We start from the raw sequence: 12243 nt of genomic DNA, 5'->3' as shown, positions 1-12243 counted from the left end.
ATTTCATTCTTGTCAAGAATAACAACTCAAAAGAAAAATGTTGTGTGTGACATGCAGAACTCAGTGTCTGAATCCTCATTTCTCTGATTTGTTAATTCTGCAGGAACCTTGGCTTAGAGTAATTACATACTTCATATTTGCTACAAGCTACAGATCTTCCTGATATCACTACGCAGCTAAGGAGGACGCTAAATGGAATAGAACATTCAGAAACATAAAGTTCAGAGTGGCTTTTTCAAAGGGTCTGTGGCAAGGCTTCCTATGAGTACTATAAACTTAAACCAATATTAAAATTAAAAAGCAAAAATAAGATTATTCTGAAATTAATTGGCTTGGGGACCAAGTCTAATTTAGGATAGTTATGACCAGGAAGTTAGGTACTCACATGCGTGTCTGTGTTTGAGCTGAAACAAGAGATACTCCTTTAAAGTGAATTTCCCTGTCATCATCTCTTTCTGGGTTTCAGTTTACATCTCAGAGTAGTCTCATTACATAGAAACCAGATCACATCCAGGCAAAACCAAATTAAAGGATGGCCTGCTGAAACACACCTACATTCTCTGACCACTAATGATCATCCAGCCCATGGGACCAGGCAAGCTCTAATATGAAATAATGCCCAAATGAAACATAACCAACAGCCAGCATTGGATGCTCAGTCCTCTTGCACGTGGTTTACCAGTCTAAACAAAATGTAAATACAGTTGAAAATCTCACCTTTAAAAGGCATTTCTTTTCCTGAAGACCCTTGTGTATAAATAGCCAATGCACTTATGAAAATTCTATCTGGGCTGCCTATAAGGATTTTTATTTTTATTTTTATTTGGTGAATCATTTTCCAGTGTCATGAACAATGCATATCATTTTGTGCTAAGGAAAAGAGCCGTTCTTTATTAGTATTCTGAGAATCACCTCACAGGTCATGACAAGTAGTCAAATAGACACAATGACTGAAATTTGTTGCTGTAACAAGTCATGTAAGGGCATCTATATGAACATTTCTAAACTGTAACATGGCTGCACGAAATCTTGTCCAAATAGATGATGGGGTAGGACCTGATTCTCCCCTTATACAGCTGTGCACTGTCATTCTCCATCCCGTATGAGAGGTTAACTGGGACACGGTCTGTTCTGGGTCTGAGCTCCAGAGAGGAGACACTTATAATGTCCTTCTTACAAGAAGAGTCTGTAGTGGCAGACAATGGCACTTTCTGGAAGTATTTTTTTTTTTTTGTGGCCAGTTCATGAGGCAAAGGTGATTTTAGCTCTCCCTTTCAAATTGGGTGGAACTGGTCCATCACAGATCTTCTTCTGTTACAACATTTTAACCTGCACTTCTGCAGCAACTTCTTTAAATTGAATAGTAGAAATGACACCAGAAATTTTGATTGGTTTCAAAATTAGTTGCAAGCCTTATAAATTCGAAAGCTGAAGTGTTAATGCAGTGTAGTAGCTTACATTTCCTTTTGTCCTTAACAGTGCACTTGCTGTTACTTAGTTCCATTTGTAATTCTGGAATGAGCTGAAGTTCAAAATTTCTTTACCAGATCCCATAACTTCAAGGATAGTCATCATCCAACTGCTATTTTTAAAACAACAAGAAGGTATATTGTTATAACATTTACATGGTAAGACCTGTAGTATGTAACTGCTGTAGCCAAAATTGTGTCCATTGTAGACAAGCTCCATACTGCTTGCCCTACCTGACTGCAGTATCTCAGTGACGACAGTGGATCCATGGCAGACTTTACATGAAGATGCAGATTGACAAGATCTTGTAACTCTATCTGGAACAGTTAAGGAAACTGCCATCCATAACTGTGTAATACTGTTTCATCCTCTCGATATCTCCATTTCTCCTCTTCTCTCCCTCTATGCCGTAACTCTGCATGAGCTAACATCTTTTCAGGACTTCTCTTTACTACACTAATTCCTGGATACCAGCCAGAGTTTTCAGTTCCCCTATTCTGGTCAGTCTTGAAAAAATTTTAGCTCCAGATACTTTTCACCCAAAAAACACAAAAGCTTGAAGCTTTCCTTTCTCAATTTTCAATGGTTGTCATTGACTGTGATCAAGTTTCCCTTCTATTTCTGCATTTTTTTTTCTGGTTCTCTGCCTGTCATTTTATTTGGCAATCTCTACACAATGTGGCATTTCATAGGACTTTTAAATCCACTGCGGTTTTATTTATTTATTTATTTATATTATTTTAATTTCCTAAAGGCATTTGTCTGATATGGACATTACCAGATGATACAGATAGATACCCTACCAAAAAAATAATAATCTAATTTACACTAGATTTGATGCTTATGTTTGATTGATATTCCTGTTACTCGGCGTCTTAAATTGCTATGTGTGGTATGGACAGTGAGACTGTGCCTTCTGGCAGAACTGCAAGCTGCAACCTGTTCTTTTCAATTGTGTGGGAAAGGTACTCCCAGGTAGACTGTAACTCCTTCTTGTCAGGAAATCAGCCATAATTTTGCTTCATTATTTCCTAAGGCTAATATTCAAAGCTGGTTTTGATTAAGTAACCTAAATTGTATATGCCTCTTCTCAAATTCCTGTAGCACAATGTGGGAGAATTATTTAATCTGTCTAGAGCTTTGCTAGGCATATTGCTAATACAACATGAACATTTTGAAAGTCTCTGTTACTGTGCTTTCATACACATTAGTACAGATACAGCTGTATGTATGATGCTGTTCTATTTCCAGAAAACACTGCTTGCTAACAATGAAAGAGATGGTTGTAGGATGGAGTATAAAAAGGAGTATTTTCTTCTAATTTTGGAGTCAAACAAACAAAGGAAATCTGTCAATCAGTGAATGGCAACTTTTCAGGTGTTACATTGAGGTCTACGCCAAAACAGTGGTTAAAAAGCCATCTGATTCTTCTTCTATTGTGATTTTTTTTTCTTATTTCAGAAACATCAGTTCTCTTTTTGTCTCTCTCCTGAGTTTTGCTAGCATCTTTCACTAATATTGTTTTCAATTGTTGATAAAACTACCACACAGTCTCTGAAAAATGAGACAATAGAAGTAATTACTTTCCTCTGTGTAAGACTTTTTTTTTTTTTTTCCTAGACTAGAACTAGTTCAAGGTAAGTCTGATAGCATGTTTTCACCCCACCCCACCCGTAATAGAAACACTACAATGCTGAATTCTAAGGATGTCAGTATAGTTAAATTCTCGACTGACCTGAGACCTGACAGACCTCAGGTACATTGTGAAGTGATAACTGTCTTCAACAGAACCACATTAGTTATAATACAGAACAATGTATTTCTGTTTCATAAGACACCTGACCCCTTTATATATATATTTTTTTCTCATTGAAAACAGATTCACAGAAACACAAGCACAAAAAGAGTAAATTTGGGAGTAGGAGAGAAAAGATGTTTTCTCATAATCTAAACAGACTCGTATTAAGTTGAAGACTTGCAGTGTTGATTTCCAGTACCATTTGTTTTGTCACTTATTTCTAAAATAAGAGTCTGTCACATATTAGTCAGCCTTTCAAAGATGTTGCAATTTGAGCCTAAAAAAACAATTCAAAAATCCATCTGAATGCTTTTAGTACTTGCAACAATCACAGGGCTCTACACTGATGCTCAATATTACCTGCTACTGGTTTCTTCCCTCTTTCTGGTACTATGGTGAGTCTTCACATTCTCCTCCCTGAGAAAGACTAGAGGGACCCTGTCTGCCAGGCCAAAAGACAGTATGGAAGGAGGAAGAATGAGAACAAGGATAGACCAAAAATAAGCCTTCAAGTGGCCTTTGCTGGTTCAAAGATTGCCAACATGACTGCATCTTGGCAAACACAGTTTGAAACCATAGAAACTTTTAATAGTTAGGGGACCCTTGGGATCTGGGGATTATGAAACAGGAAAAAAGACATCTGAAAATGTGGCTGCTATAGCTCAAGAGATGTAGCTTTCCAAAAGAGAATGAAAGTTTTATATTTCAAGTTGTGGAAATACACAACGAAGGTAGAACCAACTACAATTCACTAGTTCATTCAGACACTTCTAGAGCCGGTCTTGGTCCAGTGGAGAGGGGATCTTTCAAAAGCAAACCAACATCACAGCAATAAGTCAAATCTTCTGTGAAGGGAGAAGTCTGAGCAAAGAACTTGTGTCCGTACTATACATTACAATATGTTTTGCAGCTGCTAAACTGGCAGCATGACACCAAAAACATGGTTTAGTCATATCTGTTTTTAATTTAGACAACTGTCTAATTAATTTTGGACAGGTTACCTTCATTTTTGGTTGTTTCTGACTTATTTCTGTCTCCAACTACTTCTATCTTGGCAAATAGCAGTAATGCAAAAGAATTGTGTTTGCTTTTAAACAAACATCCATTAATGACCTTTATGACCTACGTCAGAAGGAAAATAATACTATACTGGAGCTGAAAATGTTTTTTTTCACCCCTCTGTTTGTCTTTTAGGGTGTATAGTTAAGGGATAGTCATTAAACAAGGTAAATCAGAGAAGTTTGGATTTATGTTATACTGATACATTTAGTACATTTCTGTAGCATTGGTTTTGAATAGAAAAGGTAAAATCTATACCCTTACTCAACTAATATGGTGAACAGTTTTTAATCTATCAGTCAGGAGAGGGATTTTATTACTTCATTCTTTAAACAAGGGGAATCATGTCTAAGTCAGAAGCTCTGTGTCATTACTGGGTCAATGCACTACACATTCGCCTCATAATGGTATTTTATTCAGAAAATACATGCTTCGGAGTGAACACAAAAAGGTCTTGATAATGCCTCACTCCCAAGAGAGCATAGCATAGCAGTTTTCAACGCTTCCCACTTTTGAGCTGCTCCATGAACCAGTGTGGAGGGCTGTCTGTATTGCTACTGCCCCATGCCTACAGACTGCCAATACCATGCATCTCCAGCAGTCCACCTCCATCAGAATCGCTGTGCAGACATGGGCCGCAACATTCTGCCCTAGTTCCCGTAAAGCTGGAGGGCCCCATCTGTGTCAAAAACTGCAGACTGCTATAGAGTAGGACAATTATTTCCACATGACATCAGAGACAAGATATCCTTGTGGACATTAGCAATTTTGCAAGTGTTGGCTCTGTAGCAGGCAGCCCCTCTAACATTTGTGCCATGTAATACTTACCTGCCGGTCACATAACGTCCCTCCCATTACAGTTCTCTCACCATTCTCCCATTTCATGCCCAAGGCATGTAGCAGCCAGCTTCTCACAGTAGCTGGAGACTTGAAAGGGAGAGCAGAGAAAGGATGAGAGGGAGGTACTTCAGCTGTATCCTATACATGCTTGTCCGCTTCCTATATGCATAAAAGAAAATCAGTTCCAACATGGGTGAACACCTTTGGAAAGCTAGCTGTGCTTGATGTCACTAACTGTGTTACATCTGAACTGCTAAATAAATTCTTGTATGTATATAATAGGCATAGAGGGTGAGTGCCTGAGAGTTGCTTGTGTCCTCTTTCCATGCATTGTGACTGTCACTCCTCACGCTGTAAACCCCAGACTTACATAAAACCTATAAGCACATCCAAAGGTTTGTCTACCGTTGCTGAAAATCTTTGCAAAAGCTGGCATGGAAAACTAATCCTTTCCTGAGTGCCAAGGCTGTTGCTTTTGGGGCCCTGCTATTCCCAGTGACAGTACTGTCTTTTGGCATTTCTGCAGCACTGCCCACAGCTGTACACGGCCCACTGCCCAGGTGGAGCTGCAGATTGCGTTCCAGTGTTCAATTACACATAGCCTTTGACTGTATATATTTTTAGATTTGTGAGAGTCGTGTTATACTCAGAGAGAAGGGTAGATGAGCTGAAGACAACAAAATAAAATCAATAAGATAGAAAAGCATTGCCAGTTACAAAATGACAAGGTATCCTTATCTTCAAGCATCCTAACGTCTGAAACTAAATACTGTCAAGCCTTCTTCAGCTTTGCCAGTCTCAGAGCAGTTACCTGATTTCTGCAACAGAGCGGCCATTTCAGCAGAGCTCAGCACATCTTTGTCTGGGCTTGGGACTCTACAGCAACTTCTCTGATTTGATCTTGTAGCAGAGGAAATATCTGTAAGAGAGAATGCCAGCAGTGGCAAACGTTATAGATTCTGCTGGGCACCTGCCGCAGTTAAAAGCTTCTTCCATGTCTAGACACTGTGTGCTTTCATTTCCTCTAGACAAAGACAGATGTATTCACCATATTTTATTGTTATCACTTTCCTACAGATTCAGCAAAGAAAACACATGGTTTTGGTAGCAGCGTTTCACTCAGTGAAGGAACGAGTCTGTTTTAAACCACCTTTTTACCCTCAGGAGTTGTGTAGGTTCTCGTGCTTCAGTTTGACATTATATCTATCTATGGATGCTCTAATAGTCTGGCTCAGCTTCTGGACCTGAGCACTGACAAAGAAGGGAAAGCTAAAATCACCGATGCCTCTTTCTTCTTTTTTGGGTGAGATTTCATTGAGGTAGTTGTTACTTCTAGGACCAGAGATTCTTCACTCTAATGGGATTTCTCTTTATTCATTGCACAGCACAGGTCCTGAAGATAGCAAGGATCACTCTACATCCAACATTTCCTAATTTTGAAGTGCTTAACTTTGCTAATGACCTTTTACTATGATTTTCTGGAATGTTCTGTGTGATGTTTACAGGGGAAAAGTATTTTTGTCTCTGTGTATGGGGGTTTATCCTTTACTGAAATGAAGTGTCCCAGTCACTCTAACAGCTTGTATCACAAGAAGTCAGGCTGCATTTTCCAGCATGATGGCCAATACTAACAAGCTCAAAAACATAATTCAGTTAAACATCAAAGCTTCAAGCCAGCCTATACCTAGGCAGTATTCAGCAGTGCCTGACCATAAATGCAACTAATAAAGATGCACGTCCAAATAATATTATTAGAATCTGACCAGAAGCAAATTCACAGTGTGGCTCTTTTACCCACAAGTGAAAAAGAGAGGAGAGAATACATGCAGAGGACAAAAATGGTACTTTTGCACCACATGTACAAGAAGGCCAGCATGCAAATGATCACACACTAAAAGATTCCTGAATGGGCAAATATGTGCTCTGCAATTAACCAACTTCACAACTCCTTTTGAATTCTGAACTGACTGTAAAGGTGTTTTATGATGGTTTTATAAGGGCAATTCAGTCTGAACTGGGCTAATAAGAAGAATACACTGCTGTAGTGTTTTCTACTTTTCAATAGAGTATAATCAAGTATTGAATGCTGTAGATTAATGGTTGTTTGCATGGGAGATCATAGAGTCCAGCCTCCTCTTAGTATTCCCTGTTACTTTTTTCTGGCAGTGTTTGGGTCGTATATACAGGTGTGATCTAAGAAGTTACAAGCTGATGTGCCCTGTCAACATTCAGTGCAATTATTAATTAATTTTTTTTTTTTTAGGTCTTATCTTTACAAAACAGTTATTTACAGTTATTTAATAGACTAATGTGGTATATTACTGCCATTTAGCTAGCCTGCAAAATCAGATTTATTTTTTTTTCTTTTTTTTTAGATGTAGGTTGTTATCTTACAGAAATTTTGAAAATACAAAACGTCATCTGGAGAAATAGCTTGAATTTAACTAGCTAGCCTAAGTCCACTTCAGAGTTATCTCACAGGAAATGTTAATCTGTAAGTAACTAATTACCAGTTGACAATTAACATTTCCCATTAGACTTAAAACATTTGCAATTGCTACTTCTGAAGTTTTGTTGAAAGTCATTTCGAGCATGAGTCAAAAAAGGTCGTTTCTCCAGACCAACTTTCTTTACCATTTTTAACCTTGCTCGTTCTCCATTGTCTTGTACCTCTTGTTGTCCCTGATGTAGAGAGAGTACTAAGACAGCTTTCTGCTCTATGTTTTGGTCATGAAATTAACTAACAGTCTCAGATACAAGTCCTTTAAAAGTGCTAGGAATTCTCTGAGATAAACACGATGGAGGGTGAGAAAGTGGTCTGGCAAAATACCTCTGGGTGTTTGTTACTGGCCCAGAAGGAGACAGGGAACCTGGGCAGATTGCTTGATGCTTTATGGCTGTTCTTACAATGAACCTCTGCAAGTTCTGATCCTCAGAGTTACCTTGATCTGTCCTAGATCCTCATATGTCTGTATCTTACTGGCATTGCTAGTTGCAAAACCATGTCTGGCTCAGGAATCTCAGAGCTGCAAAAGGCCAGACACTTAGAAGGTACTCATGGAAGTTACCACTTAGATGTACCCTCTTCTTATACTATTCCCTCGGCATCTTCTTTTGACCACTGAAGGAGATACTACTTTTATAGACTTTTGGTTTGATCCTACAAGGATCATATTGTTAGCCATATAGCTTTAGAGATGTTAGACACAATTATAGCTTTGGAATAACTGGAAATGATGAGTTTGGAAACATTATTTTGGTCTTACATTGGTGTAAGTGGGTACAAAATAGGAAACCTTAAGCTGCGTTTTCTAGGAAGGCTTTACTGTAATAAAGAATAAATGCGATACTGTTGTTTATCAAATATCCACTTACTGTCTTCTTTACCTTTCTCACATGGTTTATAAGGTCTGGAAATTTAACATAAACTTACACATGTTTATTTTTGGCAGTGTAAAGCAATGATAAATATTTAATAAAGCTGAGATTCTTATATGACTTTATTTAAAAATCTTTCAAATAAATGCCGTTATTTGTTCTGTAGAAGCCATACAGTTGTCATTGATATTAATAGGAAGTGCATGTGAATACAGAAAGGACAATAAAGTGGTTCTTCAAATGTCTGTGGACTATAAATCAGACCATATGGGACTGAGTATTCATTGCACTACCTCAGCAGTTATCTTAATTTCTGTATAATTGGGTTCTAATTAAATTTTACTTTTGGAGAAAGGCTGCTAAAAAATTAAATCTTAAAAGCTTTATTTTTCAAGCTGAGAGCATGTTGGCAAGTGTTCACTGTAATAAGCCTGTTAAAAATCCATTTATTTATCTCACTTGGCCTCTATAATTCCCATGGAAGTACAAAAAAAACAATGAAGAACATCTAAAAACCAAACCCAGGTGTCCTGAGCTATGATTTTCACTAGGATTGTCTGAAAAAAAAATATATTAAAATCCTTCCCAAGAAAACAAATCATACGAAAACAAAACAAAGCAATTTTTCTTGAAAATGTCACATTTTGTGTGAAAAAAAGGTAATAGAAAATCCGTTAAAGTAAATGACAAACTTGTTTTGAATCTAAACAAGAAGCAGAGAAAAATGAGATTTAACTTCAGAGAGTCTTTGTTTTTGAGGAGAAGAACAAAATGCCTAATTCATACTCTCTGGTGTTGGTTTTAAATCTAAGGAAGTGACTGGCAGTTCCCATGCAGCAGTGATGCTTTTTATTTAGCAAGCTAAATAAAAAATCAAATTTTAAAGGGTCTGTCCTGTGTATAGAGAATTTTTACTAGAGAATCCCCTTGATATTTAAGAAAATTACACGTCTTTTTTTTCGTATGAAAAATATTGATATGAACAAGCCCAATATAGTAATTTGATGAAAAGTGCAGAAAGTTAAAATGGTCATTCCATTAGTGTGTAAGGTGAAAATAAAGATATTTTCTGACAAATTCTTGTATCAGACACTGCTCAGCTGAAGACAGGGTAGATCATAACCCTTCGTCTTGTTCCCAGAGCTTGTATAATGGCAGAACAAAAGAAAGTTTTAATTAAAAAAACAGTTTCCCTCTTACTGTGACAAAAATTTACGCAACAGATATAGACCCTTCCATTCATATTAAATATATTAAAAGTTTTCCTGTTTTGTAAATTGTCTTTAATGAAATTTTGTTGGTTCAATGACTGTGCAGATTGCTCATAAAGAACATAGAAAATAGAAAATATTGTGGGTGGGACAATGGGACAATGCTGATTTTGTAGTGTATCTATTATATACTTTGCTTAGTGGCAAACATGTCTAGAGGGATAAAAAAACCCTCATGAATTGTAAACACATAGAAGACCAGAATAAGTCATGTAGCTGATACTGCTGAGTAGACACTCACATAGTCCTGCTGAGGTCTTCAATATTCTTCAAAAAGTGTGTTATCTTAGGGGACTGGTCAGAAGTGGGGACAGCTAACAACACAAGACTTGTCAGAATCATAGATTCATTAAGGTTGGAAAAGACTTCCATGATCATCTGGTCCAACCATCCCCTTACCACCAATATTGCCCACTAAACCATGTCTCTAAGCACCAGGTCCAATCTTTCCTTAAACAACCCCAGGGATGGAGACTCCACCACCTTCTTGGGCAACCTGTTCCAATGCCTGACTGCTCTTTCTGAGAAGAAATGTCTCCTAATTTCCAACCTAAACCTCCCATGGAGCAACTTGAAGCCATTCCCTCTAGTCTTATTGCTAGTTATCTATGAGAAGAGGCTGACCCCAGATCACCACAACTTCCTTTCAGGTAGCTGTAGAGAGTAATAACGTCTCCCCTGAGCCTCCTCATCTCCAGACTAAACAACCCCAGTTCCCTCAGCTGCTCCCCATAGGACTTGTGTTCCAGGCCCTTCACCAGCTTTGTAGCCCTTCTCTGGACCTGTTCCAGGGCCTCGATGTCCTTCTTGTAGTGAGGGGCCCAAAGCTGAACACAGTACTCGAGGTGCAGCCTCATCAGAGCAGAGTACAGGGGCACGATCACCTCCCTGGTCCTGCTGGCTACACTATTCCTGATACAAGCCAGGATGCCATTGGCCTTCTTGGCCACCTGGGCATGAACTTGACGGAACCCCATGAAATCAGACAAGTATCACTCTTCAGGTGACATCGTAAATATATTAGATACTAATTTAATTTTAATATAAATATTAATTATGTTGATAGAAATATTATCAGAATACTTCATCTGGCTCTAAGTATTCATTCAAATACAGGCTAGATGCATCTTCCTGTACTGGTGCTCCTTTTAAATGCTATCCACTCCTCCTAGCACAGATGTTTAATTCACCTTCTATGGAGTGCGTTGCACTGTAGATGTCTATGCCCTCATCTAGAATAATGCAGAGCCTGAATGCCTGGTTGTTTATATAGTACTGCAACTAGAAAGTAGGTGCTTGCTGGGCAGTCACAAGTGAACACTGGTTTCTGTACATAGTGCTCCTTTGTCATCATCAAATACATAACTCTCTATTGTAAAAAATGAAATGAAATGAAATAAATAAAATAAAATAAAATAAAATAAAATAAACTCTTTCTGCTTATTAAAACCCAATAACAGAGGAATCCTATGGAAGGTGCAGCATCTATAAGACCTGTGCTGAAACCAGAAGTGTTGGGATTTCTCAGAGAATACTGTAACATGACCATGATGACTGATTCATTTTCCAGAAAGAGAATTTCCTCTGACATGGGATGGGGAAATAATCTAGGAGAAGACAGTGGGAAGGTACCAGAGAAGAAGCCCCTAAGGATTCCCAAAACAGTGAACAATACTCTGGAAACCTGACTTGGTTTCATCCTGGGAGTTACAGTTCAGAAGGAAGTGGACATGTACTTCATCAAGGACCTCAGTGGACCTCAGTGTATTTTTTGGGGTATGGTGGACTATAAAAGGTTAATTCCATAAAGGTAGATATACATCTTCCTGGTAGGAGAGCCCTTTCTTTAGGAAAATGCATAGCTACAGCTTGGCATGAACAAAGAGGATGAGTCTGGTAAAACATCCGCCATCAGGGAGTTTGAACACAAGAACTTCTCCCACCCTCTTTCAGTGAGCACTTCAATGTCATGCTCCACAGATGGATTTTTCAATTTTATTGGGTGTTCTGATAGTCCATACCATGAGAAATATCTAGACAATTTTGTATACTGCGGTATGTTCTATAGTGGTTGAGAGAATTTTTTTCTTCCTATTTAAATTCAGTGAGTTTTTCAGTTCCAAGAAAGAAGGGAAAAAAAACAAACACCAGAAATTAATCTTTCATATAGTAGTATGATAGAAATGCCTTGAAAGAAAAAATGAGGAATATGATTTTCTCAGTCTGTTGTTACAGCCCCAGGCTATGGTAATAAATAACATTTTGCTTTTCTTCTCTTCCCCATTACTGTGGCACTGCTAGTATTGTTCTTTCTGGAAGAACTCCATGGTACAAATAATAAGATAAAACCACTTTCGCCATGTTGGGAGCTGAACATAGAACATTAACTTGAAAAATCAATGGTCCTTATAAGATTACAGTTTTCTG

Source organism: Cygnus atratus, chromosome 3 (genome assembly GCF_013377495.2).
Source record: "Cygnus atratus isolate AKBS03 ecotype Queensland, Australia chromosome 3, CAtr_DNAZoo_HiC_assembly, whole genome shotgun sequence".
Lineage (NCBI taxonomy): Eukaryota > Metazoa > Chordata > Aves > Anseriformes > Anatidae > Cygnus > Cygnus atratus.
The sequence above is the reverse complement of the archived record's forward strand: the minus strand, read 5'-3'. Positions refer to the sequence as shown.